Here is a 20,451-nt window from a genome sequence, read left to right on the forward strand (position 1 = left end):
AAGTTCGATTTTTGTAAAATTTAATAATTATTTTGTAGTTAAAACACTCGTATAAAATGTTTAACTTTTATAGCTAAGAATGGAAAATTTAAAACAAGTTTCCACGTAAATAGGTTATATATAAATTACTTTATTCACAATAACATCATCAAATAAACTTTGTAATATCATAGGCTGTCTGACAGTCTTCGCTCAGAATCGTTTTTCTTATAAAATGATATTATATCATTGAATTAAAATTTAAAACCATCCATTACGGCGACCCACTTGTAACCTACTGTGTGACACCCACTTGCCCACCTTTTTCAATTTGGATTTGTAAATTTTTTTTTATATTTATATCAAAATACTATCGGGCGCAATCAGGATATTTGTTTAGTTTTAAGAACGACTAAAAATAGTATTTTATAGTTTCTACCTATTATATAGTGGTACTACTATTACATATTTGTACAGGCCGCACACGGGCTAGGTAAAAATGTTACTTTGGGCCGCAATCAGGCGATGCCCCTGCAGTTTCATATAGGTACGCGCCTTTTTTGTAAGGTTAAATTATTTACTATACTAGCGTAATAATTATCTAAACGATAATAACAAAATAAGTTTTAAATAATGAATAAATGTGTTGAGGGGGGGGGGCTGAAGCCCCCTGCTCACTCCTGACATTTTTATTTATCAAATGATTTGCAGATTATTTTGTGGTCTCACTATAAACGCGTTGTCCGTTTCCAGAGAATTATGAAGGAGTTAAAATATGTCTTTCATGTGTCTTATAAAATTGATGAATATTCATAATCCGTCGTATTATGACCGATACACTGACGACGAAAATAAAATTTAAGTAGTTGTCATAATTTATTGTATTGATTTTATAATTCGCATAAAATGCGATTTGCAGCACATTTTAATCACTGCATAACGGGACAGTTATTTTATTAATAATATTTTATAGAAAATAAACTTATGGTCTTAATCGCAATTATAAAACATATTATTACATATTATTCATTAATACATATTATTAATAATAATTACTTTTACTAATTAAATGTATAATTACATAATAGATAAGTAATAACTTGAATTTATAAAAAAAATGAGTGTGCTGAACAATTTATAATATTTTAAATACATAACACATTGTTAAGTAAAATATTGTCAGTTATAATTCTTTAATTTTTCTAGCATCACTGGACAGCTATTTTAAGTTGCCCGCCGGTTAAAAATAATGATTTGCTTCGGTTCGATATTTATTATAGACATCTAAAAATTCTGCTTCAAATGATGCGAAAAAAGTTGAAAGCAATTATTCACCATATAGGTAGTGGCCATTACGATTGTTTATAATATTAAAATGAGTGTCGAATGATTATCGTTAAAGCGTATACCGTTACCACTCTGACTACTGACCAGTAATGACTGGACTTTTGTTTACTATAAATGTACCCATAGGCTAAACTTTACTCGAAATCTTTGTGGATGAGCGGTGGGATGGTGAAACCCTTGACCAACAACCCTCCCACGGGCATACGGGTAGGTCACATCCGTGAATGCTTTTACTGCGATTCAACAATGTTATGAATTATTCCATTTCTCGACGTAATAATAATATAATATAATCGAATTATTTCGCGGGACACTCAAACCTACCCGCCTAAGCCCACCAACAGTTAACAACACAATTTAATAATATGATAAAGGAAGTACGAGGTAAATTAGTGTATACCTAAGCGCAAAGCGCTTAAAATAGTGTGCCCCTGGCCCCTACAGAGTGATGGCGCCTGGGTGACCGGTGGCCGATGGGTAGTAGTCGGTGGTGATGAGAAAATTATCAATGGTAAAAATGTTTATTTATGTGAAATAATTCATTTTTTGGAAATTTTTTAAAATATCAATATTTTTTTAGAGTAAATTAATTCGAAACGAAATATTTTTTTTTTCAAAATATTCTATTTACGAATTTTCAGACATAAGTAAGCCTTAAATAATTATTTATTAATTATTAACCGTATAATTTTCATAAATGTTTTCATACGGTTAACTATATAGTATCAATTTTTCATTTTTCGTTTTTCAGGTCTTTATCTGTTACACCCTGTTTATACATACATGTACTTCACAAATTGCGTCGTAGACCGTATATAATATATAGTGCACACAAAAATACACAGCCGCCTCTGCAGTGCTATACACGTTGAATAATTGTCCGCTTTAAATATTCAATACCTATATATACCTAGTGTCGGGACGCCACCGCGTAAAGCATGATATTCTTTATGCACATAATAATATCTAACTATACATATAAAGGTACACGACGTACATGTTCATTATTGTAATACTATCTATAATAATTAAAAATCCGACATGATAATATTGTATGCAATACAGAATTATACCGTATTGGTAACACCCGAATTTTGCTATGAAAATTGGAGAGCAACTGCTCTTAAACGGCCTTTTTTATAGTAGCATACTATTTCAAAACTTTAAGACATTAGTTACATTAGTTACATATGCATATATGTCAGTCGAGCATAGATGAAAATTCGATTCTATTTTTTGGGAGGTATTATTTAGTTAAATTAATATGTTATAGGCACATAGTATAACTTATACTTGATAAAGTGAACCACAAGGGCTTCGCTCAGTTCGCCTTCGAACTCCTCCCAAATATATATTTCTATATAAATACTATATAGTTTGAAAATGTATAAACGCGATTGTTAATTGATTTACGCAATTACGCCTCAGAAAAGTATATAAAGTTTCTAAATTTATTGAAAGTCGCATCCAATATACAAAAAAAAAATAAAAATGTTTTGTTACGTTTTGAGATCGCGGTAATTGATGTCAAATTAGTATTTTATATAGTCTGGATAGCATCCTGCAGAAGGGGCTTTGAATACTTTTAGGGGCGGGGGAACTAAGCACTGGGCATATATAGGTACTCAAACGAAAAAAAAATGTAATATTTATTATTGTAAATACGGATCAGTGCACGTGATAAAATACCATAGTCCATAGATACCTATATATAATATATTATTATTGTTTTCGTTTCGTTCCATTCGAGTTTTGCGCTAAGACACAATATACGTGCAGCTTAATATGACTCTTGAGGACGAATTAGAATGAAGATAAATACAAACAAATAAAAAGTTCCTACAAACAGAAAATAATAATAACAAAAAAAAAGAAAAAAAACCATTCGAAAGTTTTCCCCCGAGCTCTCTTTGAGATACTTTTACTAAGCCGGATAATATCTTCCCATTTGTATTGTTAATGTATGTAACGGTGTTTTCGTTAAAATCTTTCTCCTTTTGATCTTTTCAAATCTTTATGGCATAATATATTTTCTCGTCGTGTTATTTGCATTCTTAGAACCGCGTTGGAATATATATATATATATATATATATATATATTATGCTCATGTATTTACAGGCCACGGGGTGTCTTACGCGTTACAATAACACCAAGTAGGTACACAGGTACTGTCCGAAATATTATTAACTATAATGAATTTGATAAAATTCTGTTTTTTGAATCCACAATGGCGGAAATGAGGAAAACTATCCAGCAATAGAACCGTGCACGTTGTTTTTTTTAGTCGTAAAACAAAGACGGAGAGGCGACATGTTTTAATTTTGTAATTTTAAAAAAAATATATTACTGAAGCGTAACCCTATCTATGGTTTTGGATGATTACTGCAATAACTTATTATATTATTACGCTTTCTTGATTAACGCGATTACACGAAAAATTAAATTTAAGTACACAAAAAACAAAAATAATGAACGTAAAAAGAAAACAGCTTAAAAAATAATGAGTCGGGAAAAAGCTATCAACGTTAACAAACACGGCGGGCCACACAGCGTGTCTGTGTGTATGTTATTTATATAACGAACAAATGTGTATTTTATATATTTTACAGTCTTATGAATAAAGTATTTCAAATAGTAAATACCGTATTCGGAATAATTTTTAAGTATCTATATAGAATACTTTTGAAATACTTTTTCCACCAGTATTTTGAATAAATATTTAGGATATTTTTTAAAAGTATTTTATTCCTACAAAAAAATACTTATTATTTACATTGATAATTATTGTTTTCTTGTTTTTATGCATATTTTTACAATATTTTTACAATATTATAGGTACACGTTTTAAAATTTTAAATCAATTATCAACAACTTAAATTATATTATATTTACAATTATTAAATTATAAATGTTGGCAAATTTTCCTGGAGAAAAATATCATTGGTTTAATATTTAAAACAAAAATTAAAAATTATTTGAAAAATATTTGTAATACTTTTGAAGTATTTAAAATACTTTATTCGGAATACTATTTTTCACAAGTATTCGAGTATTTATTCCAAATACTTTTTAAAAGTATTTTACTCAAATCGGTTATTTTATGTCTTTTACGTATACTTTACGTAAAAGTTATATATTATATTATATCTACGTAAAAAAATAAACAAATGCACTGAAAATATATCCATTTCAAATTTTAAGCTTAGCCACCATATTATAATTTTATATTTGTGCATACCGAACATGTTTATTTATATTTTTTATAGGAATACCGAATATGTTAACGACATATTTTAATTTTCTTCTTTATATAATAGTAGGTACCATACACGTACCTATATTTAGGGCTGTTCGATTATTTTTGGGAGGGAATCGATTATAAGTATGCACAATTAATTGAAAAATGATTAATCGGGATGGCGATTACTCAAATAATCAATAATCGATTAATTTAAACAACGATTAATCGATTAATTGAAACAATGATTAATCATTGAATCGACAAAATCAGTTTATAATTTAATCAATAAATAAGTAATTTATTAATTAATAAGTGCAATTCAGTGTGTCTGTGTGCATATAATTTATATAATGCACAAATGTGTATGTATATTTTATGTTTTTTATGTATAGGTACTTTACGAAAAGACTTATATTATTTATTTATGTTTAAAAAAAACCAAATGCACTGCAAATATATCCATTTAAAATGTTAAGCTTATCTTCCTATATAATATAATATTATATACATAAGTACACACCCTGACACCCGTCATGACAGTGTGTATAACCAATAACTACCACTAAGTCCAACCATAGCAACCTTAGCAACCATTTTATCTATATATAAATAAAATCCAAATACCACTGACTCACTTATCGCTGTATCTCAAAAACCATACTCAACGAGTACAAACTCGAAATTTGGAATATTGGTTCCTCTAATACTTTCACCGTGCAAAAAGAAAGGATTTGCCTAAATTCGCATTTTACAGAGTTGCTCAAACAGGGACCTTAAGGTTCACGATGGAAATGGGAAATTTTATTTTTATTTATTTTATAAATAGTTGACATTGCAACTTGCAAGTTACAGTCTTCAGTAGAAATTAGTATTTATTTATTATTGGTTGCTATTGGGGCAGGTCAGGTACAAGTTGCATCAAATCGAATTATTGAACATTGCCTACTAAGGTGAAAGAGTTGCCCTTTGTCCGAGATACAACATGATCGGATTGCCTACCAGGGTGGCTGAGTTGCACTTACAGCAGCAAGTTACTGGGAGCAAAAGGAGTTGAACAATCATCATTTTTTAAGAGATGTGATTTTTTACGGGCAACAGAAGGTTCAGCTAGTAATATTATATTTGTGTGTACACCGAACATATATTTATTTATATTTCCTATAGGAATATAATATTATGTATGTTAACGACATATTTTAATTTTCTTCTTTGTACAATAGTAGGTACCTACCATGCGTATAATATTAAACACGGCGGGGCACACAGTGTGACTGTGTGTGTATAATTTATATATTGCAAAAATGCGTTATAATATATTTTATGTTTTTTTACGTATAATTTACGAAAAGTCTTATTTTATTTATCAATGTTTAAAAAATAAAAACAAATGCACTGCAAATATATCCATTTAAAATTGCAACCCTATATAATATTATATACATATTACACACCCACTGTGACAATGTGTATAAGCAATATCTACCACTAAGTCACCTTAGCGACCATAGTACAATATTATATTTGTGCGTACACCATGCATGTTTATTAATTTATTCTATAGGAATATATTATGTATGTTAACGACATATTTTAATTTTCTTCTTTATATAGCCTGTTTAGTATTATAATATTATTATGAATATTGAAATGTTCACATAGATAAAACGCTTGAAGAAAAAAAATTCGCGCCGGCAAAGCACGCGCGATGTTATAATATGGTAGCTAATATTTTATAACTTTGCGCGATCAAAGTTTTTATTAAGTAAACAGTGTTTCTGACGTGCGTCGAATTGAAATTCCTGACGTGTCCTTCGGTAAATATAAAAGTGTTTGAAACTTTCTGGCATATTTTTTATAAAACTGTTATAGTATGCAAATTAATAAGCTACACACAAATCACAATGCGATCCTGTGCACATAAGCCTATTATAATATGTCATCCAGACCTTTTCGCCGAGTGCGCGACCTAAACTTTAAATCATTATAATTCACCCACTCGATAAGTTCTCTCTGGTGCTATATAATAGAATCACGGAAAAAAACCCCAGAAATATAAATATACACGTGTATACTCTACTCCTAATTAGTAATTACCATGTACCAGGTACCTATAATAATATATTATAATGAAAATAATAACTAACTGTTAATTGTATAAAACATAGATTGTCTATCAAATAAAAATATAAATATGAACACAATATGTATACGTCATGGTATATTGTGTTATAAGTTATGAGTAAAAAAACATCAGTCTTAGGTATATATACCTACATATACTACTATAACAGACATAGGCGTAGAATGGTGGGGGCTAAGGGGGCTATAGCCCCCCAGAATTCTACTAAGCCCCCCCAGAATTCTACTAAGCCCCCCCAGAAACTCTTGTATAATAGTTTACTGTCTTATACATCCATATGTGGGAACTGAAAACATTTTCTATTATTTATTTTGAAACCCGAAGAATATTTTATTTGATAAAGATCAACTTAAAGCTGAAATGCTAATTATGAAGAACTGTATTAATAAAGATGATTTTGACATAGATGCTATTGTATCAGAAATCAACAAAAAATTTTTTCCAAATTTATATAAGCTTTTAAAAGTAGCACTTACAATTCCAGTAAGTTCTGCTTCTTGTGAAAGATCGTTTTCGGTAATGCGGCGAATAAAAACATGGCTACGAAATTCTATGTCTAACGATAGATTTTCAAATCTATCGTTACTTCATATTGAAAGGGACTTAGCTAATAATATTAAATCTGAAGAGGATCTTAATATATTTGTGCAAAAAATCAGGCGTTTAAACCTTATAATATAGTAATTAGTAATAATTTCCTATTTAAAATGTTTTTTTTAAATATTTAATTCAAATACATTAAAATAAATATTATTTATTTATATTTTACTTAATAATGTGCTTCTTTAGTCCTTTTTATATTTTGTTCCTTTATATTTTTCTATAGTTATATTTGTAGAATATAATATGTTCTGTACCTGAATCATTATAGCCCTTATACAAAGTAATTCGTAAGCAGTTGCGGCAGCGTCGTTGATACCACAAAAAAAGGCTATAGCCCCCCCCCCCCCCAAAAAAAAAAAAAAAACTCATAACGCTACGTCTATGAATGAACAGATAATAATCATAAATAATAATATTACTAGTAATATAATAATATTATAATTGTTAATATTGTATAAGAGGCTAATATAGGCAATTGTATATACGGATGCTCTTATGTAAAAGAAATAAAAGATGTATATATACCTAAGGGCTAAGACTGATGTTTTTTGACTCATAACTTATAACACAATTAATCATGACGTACACATGATATTGTGTTCATATTTATATTTATATTTCTGAACTTTTTTCCCGCCTACCAATATAATAACCGGTGTTTTTTTTATATTAGTAAAATTAGTAGATTGTCTCATCGCCCTCCCCTCCTTAATCGTAAAATATGTAATTTCAGACATATATTTATATTATAATGGCATATATCATTTAAAATATTTTGGAATAGACAAAATTGTATTATTATAATAATAATATATAGTAAAGTAGTATGTTATATTATAGAATAGAGATATGCATTAAGGCTTAACAAAATGGTAATGTATTAAATTTTTTATCAGGAACTGGTTATCGGTACTAAGGTTTTAATTTATAATTTGTATTCTTTATATACAATATATATATATGTATATTGTTTTTAATTGACTATAATAATGGTTTTTTTTAAAATTATATTATCATTATTTTAAATTAAATTAAATTCAGTAGTACATGTTGACAACGTTTCACTCGCTTTCGTGTGCAATCTTAATGTTTTTAAGACCTTGGTAGAGAAATCGTACTCAATCGTTTTACTAAAAGGGACAATCGTATATCACCGAAAAGTATCTTCTTGATGCCATATAATAGGGCAGGTCGGGCGTTGGAATGTGCAGCTGCAGCTGGCTTCGGAAGCGTCTATTGTTACCGAAAAAAAAGGACGAACCAATCCATAAATCGTTAATATATATATTATATAGGAACATATAAATGAACAACATTTTACCCCAAAACTAACCAGTTAGCTTCCAGACGACAATAATAGTATGCGTACTACCTACGGGCTACGGTTATACGTTTTTGAATTACTACAAAATTATAAAATCATTACATTAGAAATCAAGTCAATATAAATTTATACATAATATATGGCACATAAAACGACAGATAAGATACTATACAAGGTGTAACTGAAAGACTCGACGGAAAAATAATGATGCTACTTAAACGGTATGACAACAATTATTGTTAAAACTATATGATTAGTAAATAATTTAAGAAATATACTCATGTCAGCGAATTCCCAAAAATAATATTTTGAAAAAATTATAATACATGTGTAGCGAAAGAGACTATAAATTATAAATAAAAAAAAATTTTAAATATTGATTAGAACATATGAAGCTATTCCAAAAGTCAGTTCCAACTGTTACAATCTGTATGCTGAAATCGAAGCACTCCTCCTGGTATAAATTTTGTATACAGGATAATAAAAATAATAATAATAATAATAAACACCATTGTAAAACCACTAGCTTCCTCACTTCGCTCAGAATCTAAAATATATTTTTATAGATAAAACACAAACATTTGAATTTTGAATAGAACGTGTTTATACGCTGCAGTGTACCTATTATGACAGAGCTACGATGATCGAAACTTTAACAATCTCTTCCTTTCTGCCCAAAAGGTTGAATGATTAATGCTTATTTATCGACATTTGCAGTTAAAAACGTATTAATTTTTAATTTTCGATCAGCGATAGTATGGTATCGAATATCGTCGAATATCGATAAAACATGATAATCTCGTTCGTAGGTATAAGTTTTATTTATATATCTAAATTGATTTTTGTAAAATAGTTATGACGTATTAATGTATTGCAAGACAGATATTTTATTTTTAATGTCGATAATACGAAGACTAGATTTTTTCTTACTGATTGGTTTTTTTAACATTATTTTAAAGTTTTTACCTAGGTATATACCTAAGTCATTTGGTTTTCTAATATTTGATCACAAATGGTAATTAAAAGATTTAAGCTGGAGAAAATTATTAAATTTATATAAGTATGATAGGATGCACAGCAGCAGTACGAGCGGTACCCACTTGCCCACTTTTTAAAAATTGAATTTGACTTTTTTGTAAAAATTATCATTTTATTATCGCTTGTAGGAGTTAACACTATATCTATGTAGGAGATTACTTACACATTTTGTAGGAGTTTACCATTCCCCATTATATTACCAAAATCACAAATATCGGGTAGTTCAAAAGTTTTTACCGTGAACTTTTTGACAAGTGCCGCCGAATAAAGTATCTTATTATGATTTGTGTGATGTGTGCAGCATACTGATAATAATAACCTACCGCTTTTTGACCTAACAATTAACATTTTTTTGACATTTATAAAAAAATTAACCGAAAAACTTGAAAATTGAAAATGTCCGTAAACAGCTCAAAACAAGACAAACTATTTTGAAAATTTTATCTAGGATATTAATAGATAAAATAAAGATATTATGCGGTGTAAATTTCAAGTATCGACAGTTATACGTTTTTGAATTACAACAAAATAAGAAAATCCCTAAACGAGAAATCAAGTGAATATTGGTAAATTGGGTCACAAATGACCTTATTTAGGTTAATGGAGTCCCGGAAAAAAGGTACCTATTATCCAAGTTGAGTCCCGAAAATAAAATTTTAGTACTTATGTTCATTCCATTTTTTTTTATATCTAATCATCTTTATTAAAAATCAAATTGTATTATTATATTATACTACATAATATTATGTTCTCGGTATAAATTGTATAAATAAAAAAATCTTTGGTGTAAATTATAAATGGTATAAATTAAAATATACGTGTTCATTATAATATTGTGTTCCTGGTAAAAACTTAAATGATCGGACCGAACAGGTATAGGTGAGTGGGTTTATAACCTGCCCGGGACCCAACTTACCTATTACTTTTTTTTAAGTGCCGGTTTCGATGGTTATAATATATTAAATAATTGTAAAAGAGGACTATGTATTATAATGTAATACTTAAGTGGTGACGATTTTCAAAAACATGGTGAGTCTCTTCGCCGGATACAGTCGTCTGCTGCAGCGAGCTCTATAGAAATAGAAATGAAATTATTTTACACGCCGTCTGTTTGTGTTTGTACAACGAAAACGCGAATAACACGGCTTTTACTTAGCAAACTCAGCTCGGTTATGGCGACCGACGCTATATACATAATGCTGGATATAGTAAATATATTAAAGGTACACAGCAAATGACGCGTATTTTGTCATCGGAGTTGATAACACGCAAAATGTTTTATTCAAAACGAGTTTTTTTCCGATTGTTTGTTCAAACCGTTTTAAACATGTATGTTTATGAGACACAATTACATACCTATGTCATACATATAATAATATTACGTTATAAACCATGCGGTAGATCACATCATAATACCAATTTAGCTGAGTAGTGGACGTTGTTTCTTATACAATTACCTAAAAATAAATATTATAGTATTTTAATGTTTCGATTGGATAATTTAAACGAAAACAGTCTTCCCATAGAGCAATAAAATATTTTATTCATGATTTATAAGTTTATAACGATTTTGTTCGTATAATAATATGATTAAATAAATGTTTTATTTCCCCACTCTTTTTTGATTAAAAAAATAAAAAGCAATGTTTTTTTATATTTGTACATTGTCAGTAAAGTTATCCGATAAAGTATATTATTGTATTTGTATAAATTATATTATAATTCAAATGTTCATTTAATGAATTACCAAAACTAAGAAATTGATGAACTAAAACAACATTAAATAATAACCTAAAAAAATTCAAATTTGACATAAGTACCTACAAGATAAAAAGTTCCCTGGAAAAAAAATATTGGAACGATAAAAATGCCAAGATAAATAATACTTTTTCTAATTAATTTTATAAATCAAATGTTTGCATCTAAAACAATGAAATACATCAAAATGTATAGAATAATTCAAGTTTACTAAGAATAGTTAATTAATATTTATTCATTATGTTTAAAAATTACAATTATTTGTTAAATTAACATGTAATTAAAAATATTTTAATTGTATTATTTGACAAATGAAAAAAGTACCTAGCAATTTTTATTAAAATTAATAGGAATCACTTGAAAATTAACTTAATTTACAAAAGATGTAAAAAAGTTTAAAAAAAATAATAGTTATTTAGATTCATATGTTATTGAAAAATAATTTTAACTAGAAAGGCGTATTTTATGTCTCGCCTTTATTTCATGTCCGATTTTCTTTGAACTATAATAATATTCTTTAGTTTTTGCTTAAATTATTACATAATTGTATATATAAAATGTACTTTTTCAAAGCATACATTTTAGAGTAAACCAAACTCGTTCAAGAAATAAATCAGTATTTTATGATTTCATTATTATGTATGCATACATGTGATTACGCATTCATAAACACATTTTGTCAACTAAATTATTAAATATCAAGAAATATTTATTTGCTTATTTCAATTTAAAACATAATTAAATGTAGCTTGATTAAATATAAGTAATTAATAAATTAGTTGTAACTACAATACAGGTTATAGATTTTATGTGTTTAATATTAACATGATTTTAACTTGATACGCAGGTATTATTTTTCAAATTAATTGGAAAAATCTATTATTTATATCTTATGATAATACTTTAAGTAATTAACTACGGTAAAGTTTCCATGACGATTATACAATTAACAAACTAATTAATTAAAAAAGTTTTAAAAAAAAAATTATTAATAAAGCTTTATATTTTTAACTGGTTAATGCGCTCGCCTTTACAATAATTTAAGTTGTGTGACGACTAACGGCTGACTACTAATCATTAAGAATCTGTAATCACTAAACAGTAATCTGTAATCACTATATATGAATAGGTACCTTGTACATATTATATATTATATTTTAGATTCTGAGTGGAGCTAGGAAGCTAGTGGTTTTACAATGGTTTTTATTTTTTTTATTTTTTTTATCCTGTAAACAAAATTTCTACCAGAAGGAGTGCTTAGATTTCAACATAATATAGTACCTTATCTTTTAGAAAATTGGATCAAGATGGTGCTTTAAAGATGTCATTTTTCGATTTTCTCAATATAGTTATTGAATGTCACGGGAAAAACTACCGACAAATTACGAAAAACCGCTAAAAATGGTATTTTAATTTCTAACGCTTTGTTTATCGCCATAGCAACGAATTAAAAATAATATTATTCTAATATTAATTCAACTTACAGGCTATAATACATAATACCAATATAAAAAATCCAGACTGACAAACCGTCTCACCTCAGAATCGTGTTTCGTATACAATAATATTAAATCATTGAATTCAAATTTAGTAAAATCCATTATACAGTGACCCACTTGTAACCTACTGTACAGCAGAGCGACATCCACTTATTTTAGACACCTACCTACGAACATATAAATCATCAAATAAAAAAATGTATTTAAGTACACATGTTATATTAAGTACATCTCTTCGTTTAGAAATTATTTACAAACTTGCATATTTACAACGGTTCAATAAGAGTCATATTGTTCGTCCAATACTGCTGGAAAATCATATTCTGTATATACATAATAAAATGTATATAATATACTAATGTAAACTATGTAAACTAAGGTAGGTACTGATGTAATGATTATGAATTATAATGATCAAACCCAACATAAACGCAGACACAGTTGTGCATATAAAATAATATACAATTGTTTGCAGTATTTAAATTTTGTTTTACCGAATCCATCTGCTTAAGATAATATTTACATTGTAATTTGAATTTAAGTCGAATACGTATATACACCTAATGAATGATGTTGTTGTGTTTCTCCCAAAAGCGTAGACACGAGTGGTTTTTGGTTGTTTCAATATTTCAATTTTGTAATTAAAATCATATAATATTAAAAAAAAGTTATCGTTATAAATCTGAGTGGCACGTTTGTATATAGGACTTTTGTCACGTGATTATTACAGTCTTAAATTTCTTAATTTTTTTTTTTTTTATTATAAAGAACAAGGCATCGAATACATAGGTCATCAGCCGAATTCTTAATTAAACAAGTAAATATCTATACTATTCGTGAAAATGAACCGTTGGTATAATAGTATCACTAAGTATGTATAGTATTTAATAATATTTAGTAATTTTTACTATTTTATATTTTTATATTATATTGGTTATTTATAAAAAAATATTTTCATGTTTTTAAGACGAGCAGTATAAAAAGATACGTCAACAGTTATATGGTCCTAATTTAGAATTATACAATAATAATATACCTACTTACGAAGATAAACGAAGAAAAAAATTCTATCCTATACAAGTTGTTGAAAATCAACAATTACCAATAATTTATTATAATATAACGAACTCTAAAATTTCATAGTAAAATTGTATTTTTATAAGTTTTTTTATCATAAATAGGACTAGGAAGTTGTAGGAATTGCGCATATTTTTCTGTATGATCACAATTTATAGCAGACCTAGCTAGAAATTTGAAGTATACAATCACGAGTTGAAAAATTGAAAATTGAAAACGCATATTTTGCATATTTTACCAATTTTAGCTAAAAAAGTACATATTTCATTGATTTTATATGCATATTATGCATATTTTATATTTTTCTGAAAAAATTGATTTTTTTCTTTCTTAACCTGTATATTTCAACTAATATTGAATATAAAACTCAAAATTATCAACGACGTATTTTATTTGTCATAGTCATAGTCATTACGAGTTATACAGTGATATTTGTGACATGCATTTAGTCTATCATGCTAGTATGCCGAAATACTCTTTGTAGGGCTCGGAAGTGTAGGAATTGCATATTGTTTTGTATGATCTCAATTTATAGCAGACCTAGCTAATTAGATAGAAATATAAATTTGAAGTAGGTATACAATTGCGAGTTAAAAAAATTGAAAATTGAAAATGCATATTTCGCTAATTTTAGCTAAAAAGTGCATATTTCATTGATTTTATACGCATAGTTTTTCGCATATTTAACATTTTTAATGCATATTTTGCAATTTTTTCGTGCATATTTTACATTTTTTAGCTCCTACAACTTCCGAGCCCTAATCATAAATTATTATAATAACGCGGATTTTATGCAATTGTCTAGAATTGTATTTGATTAATTTAATTTTATATTTGGATTTTAGTCAATAATTTTTAAGAATCATAAACAATCCTTCCGAGATAATCACAATAGTTTTTTTTTGCATATTTCTGCATATTATGATGAAAGTTGCATATATCTGCATATTCTACTAAGTTGAATATTATGATTGCATATTGAAGTGAAATCAAACTGTATATTTAGTGTTTACTGTAATCAAAATATTCTGATGAAGGAGTAAAATAATATTTCGTCGAGTGGAAAATTCTGTCGATTATACGGTCTACGAATATCAATCAGTTATCGGTAAACTATACTAAATATACCTAATATATTTTATCGTTTTGAACAAGAAGTGAACACTCGTGTTCATAATATACTTGCCGAGCAATTAAATAAAAAATTATTTGTTTTGAGTTATGTACCCAATCAAGCTGTAATTTGTTTAAAATTATGTAAACCATTATTTTTTTGCATAATAGTCGCATATTTTTACGATTTTTACATGATTCATGGCAATCGAAATTATATTGTAAATATTGATCGTTCGTAAAATATATTTAAATAATATTACAAGATATAAATTTCACCAAATAAGTGAAATATTCTATAAGCATTTAAGTTTTGATTTTTGACAACATTTATCAAATTTAAAATTATTTTGTAGTTGAAAATGTATAAAATGTTCTCCTTTTAAAGCTAAGAATTGAGAACTTGAAACAAGGTTCCACGTAAGTGGGTAAGTTATTCTGTAACCAAAAAATCTCAAAAATATAAACACACAGTTTTTTTTTAATAGTTATTTTATGTTCAAATTTTGACGAAATTACATATTGAATAACCAAAAATAACGTTTTTAGTTATTTTGTTATAATTTTATAATATTAATAATTCAGTTTATAAGTTATACCGTTTTGATGATAAGTAATAACAATTTAAAATAATATAATATATAAAATATCCACACTGACAAACCGTCTCAGTTCAGAATCGTTTTTCGTATACAATCATATTATTTCATTGAATTTAAATTAAATACTAGTGACCCACTTGTAAGTTGTAACCTACTGTACAGGAGAGCGACATCCACTTACCAGCCTTTTTTTTTTACTTTCTTTTCACGCGTGCAAATCACCAGTCTATTTATTTTATTTAAAATCATATTTTATGAGAAATTAAAATTAATAAATATTGCGCTATATTGGCATATTTTTATAATACGTTTATACGATATGAACTACCTATGCGATTTGAATAAAATATAATATTATGTAAAAATTAATTATTAATTATTTTAATAGTAATGATCGTGATAAATTGAATACAAGTATCTTACTTATATAAGCTCAGAGCTCGCTAACACTGAAATCAAAATTATTTTGAAAACAATTTTACCACGTTCGAAAAAAAAACCATCCATTTCATGAGAATTTATGTATGCGCATTAAATTGTGCAAAAATCTGTTTTTCATACAATCTGTTTCGTGATGTAGACAAAAGGAAAAAAACGATCATCGATATGTCTCGAAACAAATGCATTATTCACGATATGGATACTTTTCAGTCTTTTCACGAAGTGGATGTCCACTCATAAAATATGACAGAATAGATTGCATACAATGATTTATGAACAATTATTATTTATTATTGCTGAAAGATTCGATGTTTGAAATGACGTTGGCTTCGCAATGATGAGAACTAAAATATTCGGTTGGACGGTCACGGAAAACCAATTCTGGAATTTTATTTTCGCATCGATAAATATATATTGTATATTAATACGAGCAGAACTAAAGTAAACTAAATAAAAATGTAATACATTTAGCTATAATGCAAGTAAATTTACATAATTATTTATGTTTTGATGTTTTACTCCTATTAAATAGGTTATTCTTTTTTCGAACCCTCGTATACGCCTAAGGTCATTTAATAATTCCAAAAATCAGAGTTCGAATAACTTGGCCGTTATCGAAGATGAAAATCGAGTGGTCGTTTATTATAATCATTCTGCCGTGCAGTGCAGTGTACACGAATAATAAAGTCATCATTATGACGGTTACAGTGTTTGCAGCGACTGCGGTTCGCATCGGATTATTACTAAATAATATTATACTTAGGTCTTGGGTATACCCAGACACCCTCATCGCGATAGGGATCGGAATTCCGGGTGATTCACGACGTCGGCCAATCGGCAGGTGGTCGTAGACTGCAGTATAAAACGTGCATTTATGTCGTATACTTCTTTGTGTATTATCTTAGGTAGGTCTTTGCTATCCACACGGCGCTCAATGTTATTATTTTTTCAAACACTTGTATGGTCTACACCGAAGTTTATTTAATAATTCCAAAAATCAGACTTTCAATAACTCGGCCGTTATAAAAGATGAAAATCGAGTGGTCATTTATTATAATCGTTCTGTATGTACTTAGCAGCCGTGCAGTGTACACGAATAATATTACCATCATTATGACGGTTACACTGTTTGCTGCAGCGACTGCGGATCGCATCGGGTTATTACTATATATTATACTTATCGGAATGTCGGGTGGTTCATGACGTCGGCCAATCGGCAGGTGGTCGTAAACTGCAGTATAAATAACGTGTTTGACCATTATGTTGTATACTTCTTTGTGTATTATCTTGGGTAGGTATTCACCCTCGTGTTATCCACACGGCGTTCAAGGTTTTTTTTTCGAACACTCCCCATCGATAAATTCCGAGAGAGTCGCCGCCGGATTAGGGTCCTTTCACCGATAATATGCTGGCGGTAAAATCACTATTTTACTGAAAATAATATAATAGCTTGATCTCGACAGAGCTATAATATTATTCGTTGGTGTATCCTGCCTGCAACGAATATATTTTTTGAAACCGCCGGAATTTTATTCCATCATCATAACAGCAATCATATTATAACGTTTACAACGTAGCCAGTGCATACGAATCGTGTAAAGGTGCTACACTGCTACAGTCATATTATAACTCTATATTATAGTTATATTGCACAGATAATCGGAAACGATTATTACAGAGATTAAACTAACACAGTAACACTTAGGTATTGTCAAGTGTACCTAGACACCTAGTTTAATATATCAAATACATTTTTACTCATAATACTATCAATTCAATGCATATCTGACTGTACATCGTACCTATACAGTGTCAAACATAATATAATATTATATACCTATAGGTACGGAAAAGTCCGGTGAAAAAAGGTCCGATGGTCGGTGGAATTAAAGCCCGGTGAAAAATCCAATATAAATTATTTTTATAAAAACGTAATATAGGTACCCTAGAAGTCATAGGACGTACGCAGGTACTATTATTTTTTAAATTAATACATGCATACATTAACATATTTTGTGTAGTTGTATGTTAATTTGCTTATTAATATCTACGTATAATATATATATAAACAAATATTATAATATACCAATTATTCCTATTGTATATTGTATATCGTATATTATGTAACCAGAGTTCTACATGAATATTGTTAGGAATTAAACTATTTGAATATATGCCACCGTAATCGCTTTTATTGCATCATGTAGTCTCCGTCATAGTATGCTATTCGGCCAATCAGGAACGGACACGAACGTGTTTCAACAATGTATTTGTGTGTACAGGGTAGGCAGCTGCGAGCTACCCAGACGATTCACATTGAAGATATTTTTTTTTCACCCTCTTTGGTTGAAAAATTCCAAGGCCGGCCACGGTAAAATTACTATATTGTAGCGTGTAGGACGAATGAACATAATATATAGTTAAAAATATAATAATACGAAGATCTCTACCTACATGGATTCTATTGATTCTATATAATATTTCGATTTTTTCTGAAACCAATGAAATGTTATAATTGACATAAACAGCAATAGTCAATATTACTTTAATTATTTTCGACGTCCATTATTAAGACGTGCGTATAAAATATAATAGTTACAGGGAAATGTTGGTAGTTTAAATACTGACTATTTATACTACCATGTTTGGAAAGAAACGCTAAAATATATGAACGCTAGTTCACGCGTTCAGGTTCATATTTAGCGAACGATACGACGTGAACGACACTCATTTTTTAAAAATTAAACGTTAACGTGAGCGACATTTATATATCTAATGAATTTGAACGAAATTTAAACGTTCAAATTTACCTATTTATTATTTAATAAATATTGATTGATAATACTATTATGATATATAATATATTACGAATTATAAAAATATGGAATTCCAGTGGGCACGCCTAGGCATAAAAGAACAATAATATTATATGACTTCCACGATTTTGTATTCGTATTTAAACGATACATAAAAATTTAATTTAATTTATTAAATTAACGACGAAATGAACGCATTCATATTTTCAAAGGATGTGAACGTGAACGTGAACGGGTTAATTTGAAAAAAATATGAATTTTAATGTGAACGAGTTATTTTTTGAAGCACTGAACGTGAACGTTCCGAACACTGTAATATATTATTACAAATTACATTTAATTATAGTTTTTGTGATTCTTTTCTGTTCTGAAACCAATGAAACGTTATAGACGGCATAAACTGCAATATTACTTTAATTATTTTCGTCGTCCAGCGTGTAAAATATAATTGTTGCAAGGAAATGTTGGTAGTATAGTGTTACGTGTTACAGCTACTTAAGTTATACATATTACCGTTGCATAATATCGATTATTAAATATATTATATATTAATTATTATTCAGTCGTTCGTTACCGTTTATCGTTATCGCTATCCACTAATGGCGTTCTGAATACCCAACCTCAATATGCCTTCTAAAACCAGAAAACGTAATTTATCATCATCGTCTAGCATAGACAATGATAAAAAAAGCAAAATATTTGTCTCGCCGAACCGATATGCTTCTCTCTTAGAAGACGCCGATCTTCATCCGGAGGTGTTCAGTCCTCCACCTGTTACAAATTCACCTCAAGTAGATCACATTTCTACGCACATCAGTATGGAGCCACCACCAACGACCAACCTTCACATATCCCCCTTTTATGTAAGTGACGGATACGATTTCTATACACTCAAGAATTCCTTATTTAAATTACTTGAAACATTGAGTGTTTATTTTAAAACAACTCCTAAATACCTGATTATCCGCGCTGGCAGCATATCTACTTTTAACACTATCTTTAAATACCTAACCGATAACAAACAAATCAAATTCCATACTTTTCTAACCAAGCCATACCTACCCAAGACCGTATAGTGTTTTTATCAGAAACCTCCACCCGTCCACCACCGTTGAAGACATTCAAGCCAGGATTACAGATAAGGGCCACGAAGTAATTCAGGTCACGAACATTTGGGCGAATGTAAGTTCCCACACGCGAGATATAGCAGGTAAAAATCACACCCAGGTAAGTAAGTTCCCACATGAAAAAATTACACCCGTACGTAAGTTCCCACACGAAAAAAAATTACACCAAATACAAGCTTCCTTCCCACTTTATTCAGACTTAGGACTGGCAACTTAAATGTAGTTGGTGTGGTTAAAATTTGTTTGTTTTTGTGTTGCATAAAAAGAGTACAATCAATTTTTATTTGAATCTAGTCCGAATATATGATAAAAATATTAATAATAATGCGTAGATATGGTCCACAT

Source organism: Acyrthosiphon pisum, chromosome A1 (assembly GCF_005508785.2).
Source record: "Acyrthosiphon pisum isolate AL4f chromosome A1, pea_aphid_22Mar2018_4r6ur, whole genome shotgun sequence".
Classification (NCBI taxonomy): domain Eukaryota; kingdom Metazoa; phylum Arthropoda; class Insecta; order Hemiptera; family Aphididae; genus Acyrthosiphon; species Acyrthosiphon pisum.